At 33.2% G+C, this 23,917-nt stretch overlaps 1 protein-coding gene and 1 long non-coding RNA gene across 2 annotated transcripts in view; both read right to left on the reverse strand.

Annotated features, from left to right (window-relative positions):
• LOC117169599 overlaps window positions 1–15,158 on the reverse strand; it is a 35,363-nt gene extending 20,205 nt beyond the window's left edge. Inside the window, exon 1 of the long non-coding RNA XR_004466685.1 lies at window positions 14,934–15,158. This is a non-coding gene — a long non-coding RNA (uncharacterized LOC117169599). The remainder of the gene's footprint in view (window positions 1–14,933) is intronic.
• Window positions 1–23,917, reverse strand: part of LOC117169598 — a 394,158-nt gene that overhangs the window by 339,762 nt on the left and 30,479 nt on the right. The window lies entirely within an intron of this gene.

Below are 23,917 nucleotides of genomic sequence, written 5' to 3' on the forward strand. Positions count from 1 at the left end.
GAAAATTAAAATTCGAAAATTTTTTCTAAAGCCTCCAGGGGACTTCGTTTTCGCACGAAAAAATTTTATGTGCCCTTATTGCATCCGGACCCACAATTTTTTGACATAAATGTTTTCAAGCTCATTTACGTAGAACACTTTCAGCTTTTAAATAACTGTTTTTTTGTTGTGCTAGCATTTTTTTTTTATTGAGTTGTGAAGCTTCAAATGCAGATGCCTATAGTTTTCTCGCCGATAGTAGTGGTGCCGTTCGATACGATACTGTCTCGTGATCGGGTCTCGATCGTGTCGATTTTATCTCGTGTCGGGATCGTGTTTCCGATACCCGTGGAAACATTTTGCTATGAATAAATATATTTTTATTTTATTAACAAATTATACATAAAGAAATGCACATGTTCGGCGTTTTCAAGCAAAAATAAATCGTTTTTTTCAACCGACCCTGCTCAAATCATATTCTCAAATTTAGTTATGAATTAACATTTGTTAATTTGAAGAACAAATTAAATAAACAAATTCATATTCTTGGCGTACATAAATTGTATTTTCATCTAATCTTGCTTAAATTATATTCAACAAATTTAGTTATGCATTAACATTGGTTAATTTTAACAACAAATTATACAAACAAATGCACATTTTCAGCGTTTTTGAGCAAAAATAAATAGTTTTTTCATATAATCTTGCTCAAAATATATTCCAAAAATTTAGTTATGCATTAACATTTATTAGTTTTAGGGACAAATTATAAAGCAAATGCACATTTTCGGCGTTTTCAAGCAAAAATAAATCGTGGTTTCATCTGATCTTGCTCAAATTATAGTCAACAAATTTAATTATGCATTAACATTTGTTAATTTTAAGAACAAATTATATATACAAATGCATATTTTCGGCATTTTCAAGCAAAAATAAATGTTTTTTTCATCCGACCTTGCTCAAATCATATTCAACAAATTTAGTTATGCATTAACATTTGTTAATTTTAAGAACAAATTAAATAAACAAATACACACTCTCAGCGTTTTCAAGCAAAAATGAATCTTGTTTTCATCTGATCTCGCTCAAATTATATTCAACAAATGTAGTTATGCTTTAACATTTGTTAGTTTTAAGAAGAAAATTATACAAAAAAATGCACATTTTCGGCCTTTTCAAGCAAAATTTAATAGTTTTTTTATATAATCTTGCTCAAAATATATTTAAAAAATTTAGTTATACATTAACATTTATTAGTTTTAGGGACAAATTATAAAGCAAATGCACATTTTCGACGTTTTGAAGCGAAAATAAATAGTTTTTTTCATCCGACCTCACTCAAATCATATTCACAAATTTAGTTATGAATTAAAATTTGTTAATTTTAAGAACAAATTATATAAACAAATGCATATTTTCGGCGTTTTCAAGTATAATGTTTTCAATGTGAAGTTTTGTCGAACAGTACAATATATACAATGTTACAATCTAACAAAACAACTTTTGAATTATTTACAGATCCTCACTTTCAAGAGTTTCAAGTATTGACATTATCGTACTCTTGAGAGTGCAGGAGCTCTCGAAAACAACCTTTCAACAGACATGGGCGTCGCTGGAGTACCTAAAAAATCTTTGTCCATCTGTGATAAATTCGGATAGATCCTCTCATGATTTGCACACTAAATTAGCACATCTTCATTTTCTGCAACACGCTTCGAGGACATGTAGTCATCAATTTCTTGTCTCCAAGGTTCCGTGTTTGTCACTGCCGAGGAAGACTTTTCTACCTCGAAGATAGACTTTAAGCCTAACAGGTCTTCCGTGGTAGACACTTGAACAAAATGTGCTGTGGAAGTTTTCTCAGAAGCCATTTGTGGTTCCGATGGTTTGTAATAAGACTCATGATAAAGTTGTTCGAACTTTTCGATGGTATCTTTTTCGAGTCCTCCCCCCAGACAGTACACTGGAAAGTGTCTGTCTTGTGTCATGGATCTAGAATAAGCACTACACAGTACATCCAATTGGATTTACGGTAATGCTTTAGCATCTTGTTAACAGCCGCTTTCAAAGCATCTTCAATCATAATATCGCGGTATGATCTGTCCATTTTCTCACTTAATTTTTTAATTTGAGCTTCTAGAACGTCCAGCAACTGGTTAAATTTGATGACCACAGATGGTAGTGTCACGTACTCCCCCCCCCTGCTCCAGCGCAGTTGAAACTTCCTGGAAAATTTGAAGGTATGTAAATAGATCTTTTTAAATTTTCCAATCAGGTTCGCCAACACTTGAATGGTGGAAGTTGTTGCAGGTGCAGAACAATTTCATCGCCTTCTCCAATCTCAGTGCAACTTTAATCATAGCCAAAGTTGAGTTCCGTTGAGTTCCATCGAGTGCACATATTTAAAATTGCTGCCAAGGGTTCAAGACCACACGTGTGGCAAGCTAATTTAAATTTTTCCGTTAGCTGTTCAGATGCTCTGATTTTTCTAACAAAGCCCTTAATCTGACAATGACCGGCTGTTCCCTAGCAACTTCTTCTTCATCTGCTGCGTCACTGGTGTCTTCAGCATAATTATCATTTCTTTCATCGTCGAGGTCGGCAGCTTTTGCGTCTTCTCCAATCTCTTCCAATCGTCATAAAATGTTTTTTTTTTTATAGTTCTCATAATTTCTATTACTAAATTGATTATATCAATTGCCATAAATAATGACCCTTAATTACCAGAATTGACTTCAATTTTTTTATCAGTCCTTGACACATGATTAAACTTTTTACTCTCTTGACATTTTCTCGTAGGAGGAGCCATTATTTATTTATGTCCTTATAAAGAATATATTTTTTATAAACACACTCTCCTCTAAAAGCCACAATTTTCAAGTTATTAGCAATCACCTTTTTTATATCTTTTATTTTACCATAAAGAATGTAATTATCTTGGATAGCGTTTTTGATATCTGAACCTTATTGTTTATAAATATTGTTATTCACAAAAACGCTCAATTAAGAAAATCAATTTTTTCTTCATTTTCTGTATGCGTATATAAAACAAAATAACACTTTTCACTCTTGTGATATATATGTGTACGACCAGAGATTATTTACTTATGTAACAACTGTGATAAAATGTGATAAAACAGACGAATTTTTTATTTGAAAGGACAATTTATTTAGCTAAATGGATGAATTTCCAATAAAATAGTTGAACTTTCAAAATAGAAAATTAATTATCAAGTAAACAATTTTATTTACAACTGTATAATGATTTTGTTGGACAAAAGGGACGCATTTTGAACAATATTATAAAAATTTTAATAAAATAATAAATCATAATTAATGAAAAAATTATTAATATAATTAATCTTATGCATTAGAAAATTTAACAACTTTCTTGAAAAGTCATCCTTTTTGGTTGAAAATTCAACTGTCTCGTTTTTAATTATTTATTTATCTCTTTATATGGAACTATTTACTGAAAATTATTCTTTTTTAATTAATAATTAATGTATTTCAATCAAAATTTCATTTTTTTTAATGCAATTGTTTGGTTAAAAATTCAAAGATTTGATTAAAAAGTGATAGTTTTTGGTCGAAAATTCAACCGTTCGGTCGAAAAATCGTCTTTTTTGATTTTGAAAAGCTAACTGAAATCTTTTTTTGGATGAAAATGCAACTATTTTTTGAAAATTTGTCTTTTCAATTTAAAAATTTATCTATTTTAATAAAAATTACATCTTTCTTTTTCAAAAATACAACTTTTTGGTCAACCCTTGAGAATTCAAGTATTTTGTTTTTAAAATCTTTGTTGATAAATTAAAAAAAAAGTAATTTTCTTTCTTAAGAAAACTGTTTATAATAAAACTTAGACTTTTAAAAATAATTCTTTTTTAAATTGAAAATGCAACTGCGTGGGTAAAAGTCCAAGAGATCTTTCTTAGTTTAAACATTAATGTTTTTTCGTTTAAAAATACAGCTACTCCATTGGAAATTTATGTAATTTATTATATATTACTTATTATTATTATATTAACCACTTTGTTCAAAATCTTTTTTTTGGAAGTCTTATCTCTTTGGCTTAAAATTTAATATTTTTTTAGATCGTTCTTTTTTGTTAAATTCAATTATTTTGGTGCAAAATTAAACTGCTAGTTTAAAAATTAACTTTTTGGTTGGAAATTTAACTTTTTTGAAAAAATACGTCTGCTTGACTTGAAAATTTAACTGCTTGATTGATACTTAACTTTTTTTAATTCTTATTTTTCAGGTTAAAACTCCTTCTGTTTTGTAGCAAATTAGTCTTTTTGGTTTGAAACCTCTACATTTCGGTACAAAATTCAACTGGTTTGTCGAAAATTCGTTCTTTAAAATTTTGGATTAATCTTTTTAATGCAAAAACCATTCCACTTGTGGCTAAGAACTGCATATTTGATAGAATATTTATGTATTATAATTTTTGTAAAATTCATCTTTTTCGTAAAAAAATTAGTCTTCTTAGTTAAAAATTAAACTATTTGAATAAAAATCTCTGAATTTTGTTGAAAATTCACCCTGTTTGGTTTTGGAAGAGAGTATCAATTATCAGATTCGATTTTGTATAAAAAATGTATCAAATTAATTTTGCAAAAGAATCAATAGAGCAAAATATCTAATAACAAAATGTAAAGCTATAATATTGATCGGCTTTTGATACAATAAATTAGGGTAGGATTTCGTCCCATCGGGAAACTGGGTGGACAATTATTGCCACAGCCAGGAAAATTACTAGTTTACGATTTTTGTTTAAGAGCAACAAATATTTATTCAAGATAAATATCAATATATTTCAGAAACAACCTGCGCTTAAATGAACACAAAATTCGATATCAATCGTTCTCTCGTTATTGGGATGTAGTATTTACTTTAATTTGGCGTACATTTGTCATTGATCTATACCTCAGATAAGAGACTAAACTTGTGATATTTTTGAGTACGACCAGATATTACTTATTTAAATCCTTATGAAGAATATATTTTTTATGCACACACCCTCTCCTGAAAGCAACAATTTTTAGTTATTAGCAATCACCTTTTTTATATCCTTAATTTTACCATAAAGAATATAATTATCTTAGGAGAGTGAACAGTTTTATTTGGTGCCGTGGATTATTAAAAAAAAATTTTAATTAATTTTCTTAATTAAGCGGTTTTATTTAAAACAACACTTTGAAACGATAAGGGTCAGATATCGAAAATGCTACCGCAGATATCTACACTCTTCATAGTAAAATTAAGGATATAAATAAGTTCATCGCTAATAACTTGAAATTTGTGGCTTTTAGGGGAGGGTATGTTTATGAAAAATACATTGTTTATAAGGTCATTAATAAATAATGGCTCGTCGTACGAGAAACTATCAAGAGAGTGAAAAGTTGAATCATATAAGTACATTCTGGTAATTGAGGGTCATTATTTATATTAATTGTTATAAACAATTTAGAAAAAGAAATTACGAACAAAAAGTTATGTAAATAATGCTAGATAAAGCTTGCGAAACAATTTGAAGCAACATTGCGACACTCGTTGATGTTTTAATTTTGTCTGAATTATAAATTCGGAGATAACTCTGTGCAAATATGTACATTTTGTTAAGGAATCATTTGTTTATAATGCTGTACATTCCAAACGGTTCATGTTTTAATAAATGCAAATGTTTCTTTAACCTTGCTTAATGAATTTATTATGAGTTATACAATTTCAGAAACTCCGCATGTTTTTTTTTAAAGCATAAAAAAACTTAATCGAGAAATTTTCCCCCCGCAGCGTTATAGGCGTTACAGGCTTTAAAAAAAACAAGTCAATTTGTTATTGTAAAAATTCCGATCGGAAAATTTGGAAAAAAATGTTATTAAGCAAATTTTTTCTCCCGGAAAACGTTAAACGCTTCAATGAAAGAAACTAAATTTGTTATTGTAAAATTTTAGATAGCAAGATTTTAAAGAAAAAAAAGGTTATATTTTCAATTGATGTTTTATTTATGTGGGTAAAAAATAATTCACTCTTTTAAAACAAAGTCAATATTCTAAGGAATTTTCAATTGATTTGGAATTCACCCTGAAATCTTATTAATTTATCCTGAATTTGTTTAATTCGCCAGAATTCTTTTAAATTCACTCAATTCTATTCAATTAAATTTTTGCTTTTAATTAAATTCTTTCAAATATCCTTCGATTTTTTAAATTCATTTCAAATTTACTGAATTCAGTAGTTTAAAAAATATTTTTTAGTTGTATTTCGTTTAAAATAGTTTAATTCTTCTCACTTCTCTTAAATTCCTTTTTAAATTAAATGTATTGAAATAAATTGAATTTTAAAACTTTTTCCCCATTATGTTGAATTAATTATAATTTAAATTGCATTTTTTGTGTCTAACAAATGGAAGCAAGGTGGTGACTTCACTGGAAAATCGGGAACTGTATTAAGCGGGAGTTTAATTCAGAAACAGGAATTTACTTCTGAACGCAGTAAAATTCAAGTTTTCTTTATTTTAATAATTTTGGTTGATTTAAAAAAGCAATCTCTACTTCATGTATAGTCGCAGATTCTCCACATTATCACTATTTTTTCTAATAAAATTATCATTTTTCTTTGTTTAGAAATCAAACTAGTTGTTTGAAAGTGTATGTATTTTGTAAAAAATTCACATTTCTTGTAGGAAATTAATCCGTATGGTTAAAAATTATGTCCTTTAACCTAACATTTGAATGTATATTTTTAGTTGAAAATTGATCTTTTCTTTATGGAAATTCAATAAGCTTGATAGAAATTTGTTTTGTTGAAAAATTCTGCTTCACGGTTCAAAATACCAGGATTACAGATTAATCATTGCCATTGTTTATTTACAATCCATTATTTAGGTTTGAAATAAAATTACTTGTTCGAAAGTTGAACTTTTTTTGTTAAGAATTAATTTTTTTAGTTCAAGATTCATAATTTTAATTAAAAATTCATTTCTTTCATAAAAATATGAGTCCCGTGTGGAAAATCCCCGCTGAGACCCCTTAGGATGAGGGCCCCCGGCGGGGGCCCGCATGGATGTTCCACGCGTGGCAATTCTATGAGGGCCCCTGTCGAGGGCCCAACTCGGTTGCCCTCACGGATAAACGATTCAAATTTCAAAGTCCAAAGGGTGAATATTTTTTCAACACCACAAATTTTAAGGTTTCATGAAGTTAGACTTACGAGCAATGTATTTTTGTCAAAAATTGGATAACACTTTTTTGAAATTCGAAATCGCACAATTTGGATGCTACATAGGGGCCCCCGCAAAGGTCCCAGCTCACGGATCAATGATTAGAATTTCAAAGTCCAAAGGACGTATATTTTTTTGGCACCAGAAATTTTAAGGTTTCATGAGTTCAGACTTACAAACAATGAGTTTCTGTCAAAAATTGAATTACTCTTTTCTGAAATTCGAACTGTCACCATATGTATTTTCCATGAGGGTCCCCGGCGAGGGCCCAGCTCGGTTGCCCTCGCGGATCAACGATTCAAATTTCCAAGTTCAAAGGACGTATATTTTTTGACACTACTAGTTTTAAAGTTTCATGAGTTCAAACTTACAAATAAAGATTTTCTGTCAAAAATTGAATGACACTTTTCTGAAATTCTAACTCTCACAATATGGATGTTCCATAGGGGCCCCCGCAGGGGACCCAGCTCGATTTCCCTCCCGGATCAACGATTCAAATTTCAAAGTGCATAAAACGTATATTTTTTTGAAACTACTCATTTTAAGGTTTCATGAGTTCAGACTTACAAATAATAATTTTCTGTCAAAAACTAAATGACAATTTTCTGAAATTCGAACTCTCACAATATGGATGTTCTATAGAGGTCCCCGCAGAGTACTCAGCTCGGTTGCCCTCACGGATCAACGATTCAAATTTCAAAGTCCAAAGGGTGAATATTTTTTTGACGCCACAAATTTTATGGTTTCATGAGTTCAGACTATCAAACAGCGAATTTCTGACAAAAATTGGATTACACTTTTTTGAAATTCGAACTCTGACAATATGCATGTTCCATGAAGGCCCTCGCTACAGTCAGCTCGATTGCCCTCGCGGATCTACAATTCAATTTTAAAAGTTCAAAGGACGTATATTTTTTTGACACTACTAATTATAAGGAGTCATGAGTTCAGACTTACAAATAAAGATTTTCTATCAAAAATTGATTGACACTTTTCTGAAATTCGAACTCTCACAACATGGATGTTCCATAGGGGTCTCCGCAGGGGACCCAACTTGGTTGCCCTCACGGTTCAACGATTCAAATTTCAAAGTCCAAAGGGTGAATATTTTTTGACGCCACTAATTTTATGGTTTCATGAGTTCGTACTTGCAAACAGCGAATTTCTGACAAAAATTCGATTACACTTTTTTGAAATTCGAACTCTGACAATATGGATGTTCCATGGAGGCCCCCGCTGGGAGCCAGCTCGATTGCCCACGCAGATCAAAGATTAAAATTTCTAAGTCGGAAGGGTAAATATTTTATATCCTAAAAAATGGACATAAAAAATACGTTCTAAAATATGGTTTATGCATTCTAAAATTTCAAAAAACTATAAATACATCTGTTCCGAAAACAAATTTTGTCCTGGTTTTTTTAAGAAAAAAGTTCTAAGTTTCATCTTTTATGAAAAATTTTAAATGGTAATTAAAAATTACATTTCCTGTCATTGTAAAAATGTTGAAATTAGCCTGCAACGTGAAGAAACAAAATATTACGTAAAGAAAAATTGTAATCGATTTAAATTATTTATTTAATAATTATTTTATTGATATTTCAATTAACATTTCGTGTATTTTACATTTACAAAACGTCGTATGATAATAAATAATTAGAAAAAGAGAGTTTAAATTTGGTACTTTAACTTTTCTGAACTTAAGCTTATGAGGATGGCTTTTTCATCGAGTTTCAACTTGTCGGTTTAACGCAGTGGTTAGCACTCCCGACTGCTAAGCGATAGATTTAAGAATAGATTATGTAGATTCGATACCCCATAGCGTTAGAAATTTTATTTGTAATATAATGTTTGAAAATATAATATATGTATTCACTCTAAACAGGACTATTAATATCTGCAGACAAAATAATCGCAATCAATTAATATTTAATTTTTATATAACTTTTTTGTCATATGGTTAGAGTGTAGCAATACGGTACTACTTAGCACTGACACTCACGCATGGTGAATTTCCTATTGGAATAGTACTGTGCTAGTAGCGATATCCAGTGCTGGCCCAACACTGACAGCCCAGTACAAAATAGTGTTATGATCCCAGAGATATGCTAGTATAGGTGCCAGCATTGTCGAAAAAAACCCAAGAGGGCTTTCATGGTGGCAACCATGAGGGATCCATGAAGGCAGCCCATGCTGGGCCCCTATGGATTAGCATGTCGTGTCCATAAGGAACCACGTCTGGATTGCCCTTATGGATACCACAAGGCATAAGGGCAATTTATGTGGACCTTGACGGGGCCCCCTCCATTTTTTCACACGGGAAGTGATTGAAAAGTTTTTTTTTATTAAAAGGAATTTTTTGCAAAAATTTAGCTATTTTGTTCAACATTTATTTCTTTTTGGTTTTGAAATGACTTTATTCTTAAACTGAAAATGTAACTATTATTCCAGTTAAATATTCCATAATTTGTAAATGAAATTTCGTTTCTTTGGTTGAACATTCATTTCTTCATTAAAAATTTAATTAATTAATTTTTGGTTGAAAAATCTAACAATTCCAGTTAAATAAAGCTTTTTTTGTTGAATAAATGAATTATTATTAACTTAACATGTAACTATTCACATTGAATATCCTCTCATTTAAGAGGAAAATTCATCTCTTTAGTAAAACAATAATTTTTTTAACTGCAAATTTAAGTATTCAATTTTTGGTTGACAATTTGGAAAATTTTCTTTTTATGGAAATTAATCTTAATTAAAAATTAATCTTTTGGCTTAAAGAACTAACTCTTCCAGTTCAAGATTCATTAGTTGACTTCAAAATTCATCTTCTTTGTTGAAAATTCACGTATTTCCAGTTGAGTATTCATCATTTCATTTTAAAATTACTCACTTTATTTGAATATTTGTTTTTTTTGCGGGAAATTAATTTTTTAATAAATATTCAACTATTTCCTTTTGGTTGAAAAATGATCTTTCTTATTTTAGAATTTAACTATTTGGTTAAAAATCGATAATTTTTAGTTGAAAATTTAACTGTTTGGTTGAGAATTCATGTATTTTGTTGAGAAATCGTCTTTTTCGTACAAAATAAACCTCCTTTCTAGTTAAAAGTTTATTATTGCAATTGAAAATTCATTAGTTTAGTTGAAAGTTATTTTGACTGTGAGTAGCCATTCCATGTTAGGTGAAAAATTGTTCTTTTTCAGTTAAAAATTAAAATATTCCGTTATAAAATCATGCATTTTGTTGAAAAATCGAATTTCTTGATAGAAAAATAATTATATTGTTTGAAAATTTATCCTCTTACTTAATACTTCAGCTTTTTGGTGGGAAATTCAAGTACGTATTCGGGTTAAGTATTCATGATTTTATTTTTATTTTCGGTTGAATATTTAAGCATTCCAGTTAAATATGCCTAATTTTTGTTGAAAATTCATCTTTTTGGTTGAAAATAAAACTATTACATTTTTGGTAGATAGCTGAGAAGTCACTTTTTTTTAACGAATATAATAAGATAGTATAATAAATGACTTACCTTTGATTGCAAATATGTCGCTTCATATTCTGTGGGATGTTCCTTAAGTAGATGCTTCTTCAATCCAGAGGTGTTGGAGTCTGCCATTTTCATTTCTTTATCTCATTCTTTGGATTTGCACAGAAGACATACTGAAACTTTTTTGTTCACACTCTCATTCTTGGACGATACAACCCGGGTAGAGATTGCCGCTTTATGCCTAATCTAAATATTGGCTCTCATAAGGCCGCAGCCAGATCGCTTAGTTGGAAGAATCTAAGCTTTCTCTCTACTGGCCCTCGACAGGTTATTGTCGTGTGCTACACGTCTTACATTATTTATATACTCACTTTTTAGAACTATATTTTTAAATTAAACTAGATAAAAAGCTTTATTCGTAAAGATATATTTAAAAAATAATGTCTATCAATTAATTATTTTCTCGAGGGGACCTTGTAAAGCCCTCGACAGGTTAAACGGGTAATACAGCTGTGAGTGCAAAAAAGTACTTTAATGTTCTTATGTTTAATTATATTTAAATTTAAAAAAGAATAAATTTAAAAAATTACCGATGCAAACTTTGAAAAATTTCATTTTTTTCTGAAAAAATTATAAACATTTGGCGCCTTAAAAATTGGAAAGAAATTTTTCTTAAAGATCGATTTAATTTGAAATCACGTAAGTACGTTTAAAAATCATATATAACAAATCGAGCTTCAAAAACCTTTTTTCCTAATTTCTAAAGTATCGGATGAATGCCGTCAAGCATTTATGATACCGCACTCAGCGAGGCATTGCAGCTATGTGGATAAGGCGTTCGACTTATACGCCTGCGGTGCGTGCGTTCGATTCTCCGCGCTTGCGGATATTTTAATAAACTGCGTTTATCTTTAGTTATTAGTAATAAGTCTTCTATAATCAAATTTAACAATAAGTTTACTTTAATACTACTGCAACCATTGCTTCACACTTCAGAATTTAAAGCATGAACAATTTTTTAATAATTTAATAATATTTTATTTAAATCAACAAAATAAGAAACAATAGCATACGCTCTTGAATAATAGTGTGTGAGGGACTATCTAGATTCTATAGAGACCCTATTAATAGGCCCTGATTGGGTTGCCTACTGATGCCCTCGCTGAGTATGTAACTTTCGCTTGCGCCCTCGATAGATTGCCACTTTAGGGCCTCGATAGAAAATAGGAAATTTAGACAGGGTCTCTTAAGAACCAAGTTGTAATTTCTACCCGGGAAACTGAAATAAATGTCTGAAATTTGTTATTTTGACGACGATTCCTGCAACCCGTTTTTTCGCGACGTATGGAATGTTTCTATTTCTCCACGGTGAATTTTGAGGAGTATTTCGCGGTGTTGGTGCCATTTTAGAATTTTTAGTTCTCGACAAAAAGATAATTTCCGAACCGAATGCTGTGAGAGACTGTCAAAAACTGGCTTAAAGGCATTGCTTAAAGTATCTGCCAATTCCTGATAATCCTGATACCTAAGTCATAACGAAGGAAAACCATGTAGAAAGTTTGGGCATTCTTTCGGAAATTGACTTATTATCCTAAAATATACATTAGGCTGCAGCATACCCAAATCAGCTCATGACAACTGCACTATCTATATTCTATATGGTACATTCCAATCCGTAGACCCAGAAATAGAAATCTTTACTCTAAGCTTAAGACAGAATTGGAAGTATTTATGCTTGTGACGAAAGGTACTGTAAATTTTGCATTTACGAGGTACGCTACGGTCTACGATTCACCGTTTAACGATGCGAAATAAATAAGTTTTGGAAGAAACTAGTCAGATAGTCACCAGGTCAAGGCGTCAAGCATGTCGTATTATTTTGCACCATTTTCAAAAAATTCAAACTTACAGGACATTTTTTTCGCATTTTGTTAATTAAAAATTAAACAGTAAGCACAACGTCCAGGTTATTTTTATTCTTTTTTTTTGTTGATCCAAAAACATTGTTCATGCTCATTGCAGTTGGAAATTGAAACTTCTGTCTCCTGAAGATGAAAGTTCTTTTCATTTGAAGTAATGCAAAGTAAACTGTAAAGTGCAAAGCAAACTGAAAAAAAATATTGACAGTAGAACAGGTTTGAATTTTAAGCGTTTAAAATGAAAGGTCAACACATCTCTCATTAGGAATTGTTTTATTTAAACGCTACAGCACTTACACGTACTGTACAATAAAAGAAATATGTATGAATAGAGCATTCCAGAGAATAATAATTCTTTTAAATAATAATAATATTGATAAACATGTAACTATTTTGTTGAAAGCCCGTTTATTTGAGGTAGAAATGTGTACCTTGGTTTGGAAATTGATTTTTTGGTTGAAAATTTAACTACATTCTTGAAAACACGTTTTACCGTTTGATAATTAATTTTCTCAAATGAAAAGTTAACTGCAGGTTTCTAGTTGCAATTTTATCTATTTCAGTTTAAAATTTAACTATATAATTGAATGAAAATTAATTTTCCTGTTTGATAATTGAAACTATTCTCTTCATAATTTGTGTTTTTGGTTAAATAATAACGTTTCTAAGATATTGAACTTTTTTATTTTCGAATAAACTTTCGTTACGAATTTAACTTTATTTTTCATAATTCATATCGTTTCTGAAAATTTTTTCTTTTTGGTGTAAATTAAGGTGTCTTGGTTGAAAATTCAACTACTTGTTTCAAAGTTAAGGTAAATTGTTGTAAGTTCATCTGATTTTTGACAAATTCTACTATTGATTAAAAAAAACACGTTCTTCTTGGTTGAAAATTTATTTTATATTAAAAAATGTAATTATTGCAGTTCACGGTTCATCATTTTATTTGAAAAGAAATTTCTCGAATTACAAATGCAACTTTTTTTTCAAGTTGGTTCTTTTCAAAGTAGAAAATTAATTTTTTACTTGGAAATGTAACTGTTACATTTCTGGTAGGAAACTTATCTTCTTGATTGAAAATTTACCTCTTTCTCTAAAAAGTCATGTATTTGGTGAAATATGAGTTTTCTTAAGTTATTATGTATAAAATTAAAGTATTGAATTGAATGTTGTACTACATGGTTAAAATTTCAGTTAATTGGTTGAGGCGCTTAAATATTTTGTTGAATACTCTTTTATAGGTTACATATTACCTTTTTAAGTAACAATTTAACCATTCCATTTTTTATTGAAAATTCATCTATTAAAATTATCACAAAATCAGGGTAAAATAATATCAACGGTAGGGCGGATTCGGTAACATTATAAAAGATAACATTATTTAAGGTGGCGTCATAAAAATATATCCAACAGAATATAAACGATATGGTAAGATCGGTAAATAAAAGAAGTAATAAATGATTTTAAAAAAATTGAAATTATTCTTTAAGGCAGCACAAAGAGATTTAAAAAACGATATAAACGGTATTGTGGGATCGGTAGCATCTCAAAAGAGAATAAAAAGTAAAATTATCCTTAAAAGCATTACAAGTCATTTAGAAATAATTTAAACGGTAATATATGATCGAAAACATTCTAAAGGGATCGGTATTTTCAAAGAGATCGATAATTTCTTGAAAAACACAAACAGGATAAAATAATGTTTGGGGTAAAACAAAAATTCGAGAGTTAGCAAATTAAAAAGCATCGGTAATTTCTGGTAAATTGATATATCGGGATCGATAATTTTGGAGTGATCGATAATTTCTTGAGAAACACAAACATAATGAAAGAATTTCAGAGGTATCACTAAACTCGGTAATTTTTTGTAAATCGATATAAGGGGAATCGGTAATTTTGGAGAGATCGATAACTTGTTGAGGGACAGAAACATGATAAAAGAATTTCAGGGAAGTCACAAATTTCACATATTGGTTAACACTGACTCGAAAACGGTTACAATTAATTCTGGCTTTTCGGCACTCCAGATTATTTTAATATTTTTAAAGGCACATATTTATGTGATTACGAGATACACAATAAAAAAAGCAATAAAGCCATAAAATCAAGTAGTATAAATAAAAAAACGGTGATTTAGCCAAGGAGTACAAAAATTACATTTAAACGATTTTAAAGAACAAAAAAAATACAAGGACTCTGCTAACCCATTCAAGGAAATTAGTTCCTACCTTGGGTGGGTTAGCAGGATTTGGCAACAACACGTCGTGTTAACATGTTAAGTTTACAGACGGTAAGAAAGAATTTTCGCGCTTACCGGTCTATTAATTGAGCGGGAGGAATCACATGGTCAGCGGAAGGGCTGGTGAGCGCGAACTTAATTTCTATAACTTGCAACGATCGAGAGGAAGATAGCCGATGAGGTTAGCTTCTGAATAGTACATCTTATCGTCCTGTCCTTTCTTCGTTAGTCCTTATCAGCCGCCGTTGGGGAAGAGAGAGATTGGAGTGGACTCTTCGTTGCTCCCGATAAAAGAGAGAAAACAAAACGGCATAAAAAGTCAAGAAATGCCTGTCTACAACAGAAACATTTACAAAAATAATAGTATTTAGGCGAAGTTACCTATTCTCTTGCGGAATTTCGTAGTAACCGCCTCGGTCGATCCTCACCAGGAACGTGCCTTGGATATCAGACGACCAATAGAAATAACTCACTCTATCATTATGGGTAGATTTATCGGATCTACTCTGGATGTCAAAGTGATGTTCAAAAAAAGAATATAAAATCTAGAATCTTATGTGGGGACCGGAGATGTGAAGATCTGCTGAAGGTGAAGGTGGTAATGGATCCAATCGCTTGTTTGTGTTGGTAGCGAAAATCTGCAGGGCTTCTCGTTCGAGACCGCGGAATTAAGAAATTTAACAGAACAAAATAAAATTAAAACAGCCCTAAATTCATAAGATTAAGCTTAAAATTAATGCCATTAATTAACACAATAGTAAAATAAAAATAAAACATAAAATGAAAATGAAATCGATTACAAACAAAAGAAAAGGTAGGAGTGCCGAATTTTATACTCTCCGTGTGAACCCGAAGGCATTGTATTCTAAAAAATTTACATAAACATGAATTTGTGAGTTGCAGAAAATTTTTTAAATCATAGAATCAAATCAAAATAAAAGTTATAAAATGATAAAATCAAGTCAAAATTAAAAAAAAAACAATAAAATCATAAAACTACCGAAATCATAACTAAATAAAATTGAAAGAACGAAGAGAAAGAAAATGCAAACCAAGTAGAGAAAGCATGCTGGAAAAGTATCAACATAGAATGACAGGAAGAAAAAAAAAGAGAAAAAAAATGTAGTTCATGCAAATATAATATTTTAATTATAAATTGTTGACCGGTACAAGCAGCTTAGGCGTGGCAAAATAAAGAAAAAGAAGCCAATGCTTATTAGATGGTGCTACCATTAGCAATAATGCAAACAAACAAAATTGTGGTTTGTTAAAGCAATTAAACAACAACAAAAAAACCGAAGCGCATAGCTCATTGGCACAAAAGCAAAAAAAATTGATAGGAAAAGGAATAGCAAATCCGTAGAAAATAAAATAGACGGGGGAAAGGAAAGAACAATGGGGAAGATTAAGGTTGCGAGGGAAGAAAGGAAGAGAATACAAGGGTCGCTAAGTAAGGTTGGTAAGGGAAGAAAAGAAAAGAGAAAAACAAAATAGTGGGTCATAATGAAGGGAGTGGTGCTACCTTTCTCGGTGCGAAGATGTACTGGGCAAGGTACGGCTGCAGTAAGGATAGTTTAAGTTTGAAAACCCGGGCTCTCCGCACCGATATTAGAAGGCTGATCTAGGGCGCTGACACTGCGGATATCTGTGGTTGGCTTTACCACAGTTCCAGCACTCAAATCGTGCTGTAGTGTGGAGGAACTTGAGGGTCTGAGGGTTGACGTTTTGGGGAACTGGGACGTTTAGGGAGAGGAGTGAGCGGGTTCGAGGTTTTGGGGCAGGAAGTTTTGGGGGAGGAGCAGAAGGGATCCGGAACGTTTTTGGGACCGATACGGGGTAAAACTGGCGGCGGGATGTGGTTGGGGACGTCTGGGTCGACGCTGTACTGGAGTTTGGGATGGGGAATGGGTGCGTCTGGAATTCAGTGGTCTTTAATTTTTTATTTTGAGTGGACCGTAGCTTCCTCCATTTTCCGCTGAGTTTCGAGGAGTGCCGGGAAAAAGCTGGACCAATTATCTTGGCTCTCCTCGGTAAGTTGGGAGTATTTGCGCAGTTGACGATAGGGGTCCTGGGGGTCTTGAGTGTCTCCCATTGGATTAAGATCTAGATATTATCAGGGGGAAAGACAAAGCGTTTTAGGTTTTCTATGTGAGATTTGTCCATAAACTTCGCGGTAATGTCGGATAGTTCATAGACGGTGAGCAATAACACTTTCGAGACTCAATAGCGGCCAATATATCGGGGGCATAGTTTTGCGCAAATATTCTTGATCTTAGAGGAAAGAACTCGAGATCGGGATAGAACCAAATCTCCTTTACGGAATCCTATTTCCCTGCGTCTGAGGTTATAATATTTTTTTTTCGAGTGCATGGTCCAAGCTCTTAATTACCCAGTCACGCATAGATTGAATTTTTGTCATTCTTGTTTTACAAGATTCCGGGTCTCGAGTTTCTGTTTTAGACTCGTCATTGGATCGTTTGTTAAGAGAATTTATGGGTTTAGGGTCTCTACCAAAGTTTAAAAACGCAGAGGAGGACTTGAGAGAGGTATGTTGAGCTGTATTGTACGCGAATCGGAATTCAGAAAGGTATTGGTCCCAAGTACTACGGTCCTTATCAATGTACCAGACGATCATAGTTTTCAGGATTCTGTGAATTTCAGGATTCTGTGGATTTCAGGATTCTGTGGATTTCAGGATTGAATCTATCTTTCCACGGGGTTCTCTTGAGGGTGATATGGAGAGGTAGTAGTGTGAATGATGTTGAATTCCTGAGCTAGTTGATGGAGCGTTTTGTTTAAGAATTCGGTCCCATTATCCGTGAGAAGTACTTGGGGCGTTCTCCAGCGGTTAATGATATTTTCGCGAAAGGCAGTGAGTATTTTATTACCCTGTAGCTACACGTAGGGGTACGATTTCTACCCATTTCGTAAGTAGATCTTGTATAACTAAAATATATTGGAATCCTAATTTACTTCTGGGTAGGGGTCCCATGACGTCTGCCGCCACGACTATTCACGGTTCTTCTACAACGCGATGTCCCATCAGGCCGGTGGGTACTTGTTGTTCTACTTTGCACATCTGACAAATCGTGCAACTCATTACATAGTTTTTTATGTCCCTAAAATAACCAGGCCAGTAATATTTAGCGGAAACGCCCGTATAAGTTTTATGTGTATAGGTGACCAGATTGCGGTTGGTCATGAGCTTCGGATATCCCTGATTTCTTTTCACCGTCGTTGAGTACCAGTTTCCATTCGTCCAGATTTTCAACAACGTCAGTAACAAAGGGTTTGGGTCGGTAGGTATATAATTTCTCATGAGAAATTTTCCAGCAAGGAAATCTTTCGGTAAAATTGGATACGGCAAGGAATCGTCGAGAATGCCGGGAAGAAGTAGGATCTCTAATTAATAATATTGTTTCGGGTGTTGATGCTCAAACATGCGGGATAGTGCATCGAGAACATGATAGGAGGAGCCTTTTCGGTATATTACCTCAAATTCGTATTTAAGGAGGGATAACGACCATCGTGCCAAACGACCAGTAGGGCTTTTTAGATTTTATAACCACCGTAGGCTACTATGATCTGTAATCACGGGGAATTTATAACCTTACAGATATGTTCTATATTTTTGAATGGACCACACGATCGCGAGCCATTCTTTTTCTGTCGTTGTATATTTTTGTTCGGCCTCCGTTTGCCGCTTGCTAATCTTCTCCCCAAATCGAACGCTGCTTTTTCTTAAGCAACATTGACAGGGGGCTTGCTAAGGTCGCGTAATTAAATAAATCTACGATACCAACTTGACATTCCAAGAAATCTACACATCATTTTTACATTTTTAGGAGCGGGATATTCTAAAAGGGGATCTATTTCATCGGGATCGGTCTGTAAGCCATTTTTATTAACAAGGAAAACTAAATAGTGCACTTGGGGGCAGCAAAATTCACTCTTATTCAGATTAATCTCTAAACCAGCATGCTTTATTTTAGTTAGGATTTTAGAGAGCCATTCGAGGTGTTCTTTAAAGGTTTTCGTAACTATTATAACATCATCTAAATAAACAAAGGCATGAGGTTCCATCTCAGGACCTATTAATTGATCCAATAAACGTTGGAAAGTCGCGGGGGCAATTGTGAAACCGAAGGGCATTCTCTTAAATTGAAATAGGCCGCGTCCCGGTACAGTAAATGCTGTCTTGTCACAACTATCTTTGTTCAGTGGAATTTGGTGAAATCCCTTACGTAAATCAATTTTCAAGACGTACGTTGCACTCCCCAATTTGTCTAGAATACCTGTCATTTGTGGCAAGGGGTAGGCGTCTTTTTTAGTGACCGCATTAACTCTACGGAGGTCGAGGCAGAAACGATAGCGACCGTCTGGTTTTCTAGCCATAACTATTGGTGAGGGCCAACCACTATTCGAGGGCTCAATGATGTCGTTAGTTAACATATTATCGACTTCGGCCACTACAATTTCCATTATCTTAGGATATGTTAAGTAGTTACGTTATTTTATAGGTGGGTGGTTCTCCACATCTATGATATGTTTATTTAAATTGGTCAACCCTAGTTTTCCAGATGATTCGGGTAATTCTCATTTCAGAAATTCTTTGAGTTTAATATTTTCCTCGACGGTAGGTTCTGTAAGGCCACAGCAATTTCCAAAAGATTCTGTTTGGAATTCGAACGAATAGATTTTATCCGGATTATTTTCAAAGTTCTATTTTCTGTCTTCGAAATCTACATTAATTCTGAATATTTTTAAAAAGTCCAAGCCAATCGCAAAAGCGACATGTAAAGATTTGAGCACTCTAATTCCAATAGTTTTTTCTTGATTCTTTAGTTTATTGGGAGCTATTATTTCTTGGGAAATTGCGAAACACAAAAAATGGCTTTTGTTCAATTATTTGTTTAAAACATTATAAAAAATTATTTTATCTTACTCTGACCTAATGAAAACTATTGTTAGATAGTAATCATACTGACTGTCTTCTCGATTCGTAGAACTTACAAAAAAAAGGTGCGTCCGAAAATTTAGGAGAAAAATATTGTTTATTTTGTTGTTAAATAAAAAAATTTTTGTTTAGCCAAATCTAAATTCTCGCACCAACTCGATATACCCGAAAGCATTACGTTCATTAAAAAAAGTCCAAATCCATTGAAAGTTAGGTTTTATACAGGCTTTTGTCTACAAAAGTGCTTTTGGCTACACTTTGGGCCATCGCGGCGGAGATTTTTCTACACTTCCTCCCTCCATCGACCTATCTTAATTTTAAATAACAAGTTTGAACTTAATCAGTTTTTTGCAGTTTGCGAATAATAAATCTTAAATTAAATATTAGGCTTTGACTCGTATAACTTTCTTAAATCAATATCTTACATTAACGTTGATTTTTTGCTTAAAATTTTAATCTAGTTTCATGTTTTCTCTAAATTATCATCTAAATCCTCTTCTATGAATCCACATTTAAACTTCCAGTATAAATTTTAGTTGCTTTAATCTAAGTTTATTCTACTTTTTCGTCTTCTAATGTTTCCGTTCTTTATACCTGTTGAAAATAAAAATGAAAATTTTAATTGAATACAACGCAATCGCCAGCAGATTTATTGCCATAACAAACATACACCGGGCATAATTTTTTACCTAACACTGCTCTGATTGCTTTATCTAACAAAATTAACTCTTAAGAAACATCGAGCTCAGTACATGATATTCGGGTTTGAAGTAGACAAAGTGACGTATGTCTGCTTATGACTTCTCTAAGCTACTGGATCTCCATACAGTCTTATTGTTATTACGTATCCACCTGTCGAAGTTGTATGTTATACCTACCAATAAAGTTCCTTTAATGTACCTAAACATTCTTTTGACATCTTTCCAATCATCTTCAGTTGTCTTCTAGTTGAATATATTACCGCATATGTACTATCTGGCCAAGTTCCTTCCTGGCTCCTGCTTAATACAGTAAGTTTCCCATTGCCTCTCTAAGTGGTACATTGATCACCTTTTCAGTAGCTGGTATTTTTTGCTCCCCTTGTCCTTTTCTATTTTCTCTATTCGCTACTTATCTGTTTACCATCGGTGTGCTTTTTGCTTAGCTCCCTTCCATCTTAAATCTGTCTAATATTTTCATGGAGTAATTAGTCCAGACGCCATACCCAGTCCTGTCGGATCTTATATGTCGCCAAAATATTTTGAATGATTCGTATGCAGAGTGATCTCTTGATTCCGAATCGGTGTGGTACGTCTTCGGCAGATTGTGCGTTCTCGAGATATTCGCAATTAATCAATTTTTTAATTACTCCCGATTATTGCTTTTCCATTAAACGTACTTCGATTTTTTTTCTGCACTTTATTAGCTCATTGCATGGCGAACAAAAAATGTCTAAACATATTGGCCCTCCGACTAATATCACAGCCACCCAAAAAAAAAGTGTGCGGATCTGGTAACAAGACACACGTATTCCTATGGATTTTGGGGCGCTGAATTCAAATTCAGTATCAAAAATCACCCATCACATGTCGAGAACTGTGAAGGATCAACCCTTGCCTGATATCAACTTATTTAATATAACCTTACCCAACAGAACCTGACCTCACCTAACCTGAATTAACAGAAATTTATTGAACTACACGTAAAGCTCTGGAAGCATATTTTCCCAGTAGCAAATGTGTGCTACATCGAATGGGTCGACTCGAGCCTCACCTAGAAATAAATCTAACCTAGCCTAGCCTAACCTAACCTAACCTCACGAAACACAATTAAACTGATTGTGTTGTCCCGTTGTATTTGCGGTACCGTTTCATTCAGCTTCGGCTTAACCTACATAGAGGTTTAACCTATCCTAACCTAACAAAACCTGACCTAACCTAACCGATTACGCTGGCAACCCTGTTCTTGCGTACTTTCATATTTTGACATTAATAGCAGTAAATGTCTGGAGTTTCGTAACCGCTTGTTGCTAGCATTATTCGCCTGTGTCTGTAACCAGGGCACCTCCACGAGGTGACGGTGGGCAACGGATCCACATTGGCTGAGTCCCTGGGTAAACGGCGTTCATGCCGTCATGGCAGACACAGGTAAAAAGTGTATTACGATGCACGGAAAAACACCAGTATCGGCGTCTGGTCATGGGGGGGGGGGGGCTCTCCGACGTCATCATCATGCAACCGTAGCTCTTCATCAATGGATCACTTGGTTGGTGTAGAGTTTTAAGCTACAAGGAAAAAAACCACGAGCACTTCTCAATCGCATGCCTGAAAGAATAGCTCAGATTCATTCTGTTACATTTGCAGTAAATATGAAGTGAGCAGTTTGCGAAAATCAATCGACGAGGAAGTGAAAAGTCTTTACGAAAAGTGTTTTGACCGTAAATTGCTGCATCAAGAAACAAAATGGGTTCCTCACGTAATTTGCAATTCCTGCAGACTTATGTTGTATCGTCTAAAAAATTCAAACAAAGAAAAGTACCGCAAGTACTCTACACCAACCACATGGAAATAACCCGTTATTGCGAAGGACTGCTACTTTTGCATGAATTCCGTCAAAGGGTTCAACGCCAAAAATAAAAATAACATTTCGTACATTAATGTGTGCACAGTCACAAGAGCAATCGAAATCAATAAATGCACGCCAGACTGATTGAAGCGCTTTAGAAGATGATAGAAAGGAAGTTGAAAGTCAACGTCATGGAGACGGTAGTGAAACCAGTGATCGAACAGAAAATAGTTCTGATGATTCCGATGAAAATGACGAAAAAGATGACGAATATGGCGTGCATAAAATGAAATTGAAGGTTCCAATATTAGCGTCGCAACTAGAACTGAATGATTTTATTAGAGATCTTGGATTACCGAAAGACGGCGCTGAATTTGCCGCTTCATTTCTAAAAAGAAAAAATCTTCTAGAGCCAAAGACAAAAGTTTCATTCTATCGCGACAGGGACAAAGAATTCAGAAAGCTTTTCGTTAGATACGAAGAGACGTCTTTAGTGTAATGCACTGACGTTAAGGGACTAATGAACCACTTGAAGAAAAATGTGTACAGAGACGAAGAATGGCGACTTTTCATTGATTCGTCAAAACGCAGCATTAAGGCTGTTTTACTGCATAACACGAATACTTACGCTCCTATCCCTATAGCTCACTCAACGGTCATCAAAGAAGAATATAACAATGCTAAAATGCTTATTGAAAAAGTTAATTACACGAATCACAAACGGCAAATATGTGGTGATCTCAAAATCATAAAAATGATATGAGGCCAACAATCGGGTTTCACGAGAGAGCCATGCTTTATATGCCTGTGGAATAGCAGAGATCGAGCAACTCATTACAGCAAAAAGCATTGGCCTTTAAGAGATTCATTCAAACCTGGTTCTCATAATATCATCAACCAAAGCCTCGTTGATCCAGAAAAAATTTTACTACCACTCCTCCACATAAAGCTTGGGCTCATGAAGCAATTTTTCAAGGCGTTACACAAAGATGGACAATGCTATAAGTATATATCCCTTAAATTCCCTAATGTTTCAGACGCTAAATTGAAAAAAGGAGCCTTTGATGGACCACAGATTCGAATATTGACAAGAGATACTAATTTCGTGAGCCACATGACGAAAATTGAAATGGACGCTTGGGAAAGTTTTAAAGCAGTAAACGCAAATTTCTTCAGTAACAAAAGAAGTCCAGACTACGAGAATATTGTTGCGAAAATGATAAGAATCTACAAAAAGTTAGGCTGCTTGATGAATTTAAAACTTCACTTTCGAGATCACATCGAGACATAAAAGTGATGGAACAACGATATCAGGGTAGATGGGGCGAGGTCATGATGGCTGATTTTTTCTGGATGTTGAAATGGGAAACGAATGTAGGTCTTAAACGTAAGCGTAACCCTTTGCATCGTTCCTTCTAAGAAAAAAGAACACGTTATAGCAGGCAGAAAATAGACCGAAGTAGGTCTATAAATCAATTTAATTACGATAAAAAGCAAGATAAAATGTAAACACGAAAGATAGTATAAATATATCCCTTAAGTTTAAGAAAAGCAGAGA

This window comes from Belonocnema kinseyi, chromosome 3 (genome assembly GCF_010883055.1).
Source record: "Belonocnema kinseyi isolate 2016_QV_RU_SX_M_011 chromosome 3, B_treatae_v1, whole genome shotgun sequence".
NCBI lineage: Eukaryota > Metazoa > Arthropoda > Insecta > Hymenoptera > Cynipidae > Belonocnema > Belonocnema kinseyi.